This window comes from Enhydra lutris, unplaced genomic scaffold (genome assembly GCF_002288905.1).
Source record: "Enhydra lutris kenyoni isolate GAN:26980312 unplaced genomic scaffold, ASM228890v2 scaffoldscaffold22, whole genome shotgun sequence".
Taxonomy (NCBI): domain Eukaryota; kingdom Metazoa; phylum Chordata; class Mammalia; order Carnivora; family Mustelidae; genus Enhydra; species Enhydra lutris.
In genome coordinates this window covers 16,074,956-16,075,902 of record NW_019154106.1, presented here as the reverse complement: position 1 = coordinate 16,075,902, position 947 = coordinate 16,074,956, and positions in this window count along the sequence as shown.

The following is a 947-nucleotide window of genomic DNA, read 5'->3' as shown; positions in this document are numbered from 1 at the left end:
GCAGCCTTTTCTGGAGACTGTAGGTTGTAACAGCTCATTTCCATCACTGCTGACATATCCACAGTTACTGACTCTCCAATCAGCCGAAGGCATTTTATAAGACACATGACATCCCGAGCAACATCCACATCTACGAGTAAGAGAGAGTTAACATTCATGCCTCAAGCCAATGAAGAGCCACTGATTAATATTATACTAAAATAAAATATCCATCTGAGGTCTTGGAGATGCTCAGGCCTCTTCAGTTTTCCTCACAGTATCTATACTGTGGTAAATTGACTAGGAAAATCGAAGTTTTTTTTTGCATCCACTTGAAACAAAGCATAGGGCTCATGGAGGAAGGGACTTAAATATGGACACAGTAAGTATTATTACCATCAGATATAGCTGCCTCATCCTCTGCCAAAAGGTTCTCATCCGGCAGGAGATACAAATGATCCACTAAGGAGGAAGGCACAAGGAAAGACAGGTACCCCTGGAAATACAAATCTTCCAATTACACTTTTTTCAATGAATGTTTACAGGTATAAAAAAATTGAGACCTGAATCTTATGATAAGGAAACACCAGACACATCCAAGCCAAGAGACACTCTATAAAACAATAGGTATAGTCAAAAAATGTCAGTGTCATCAAAGACAAAGAAAGGCTGACAAAAGCTCAAGATTAAGCTAAATAAACATGACAACCAAATATATCCAAGAGCTTAGATTGGATCCTAGATCAGAGGAAAAATTATGGGCATAAGTGGTAAAATCAGAATGTAACAGTACAATATCATATAAATAACAAATTACCTGATCTTTTAAATTGTGCTGTGGTTATGTAAGAATACACTGTTCTTAAGATACACAGTAAAATATTTAAGGATAAAAGGGCATAATGTCTGTGACTAACTCTCAACTGGCTCAAGAAGAAAAATATGTATGTATAAAAGGAAGGAAAGCA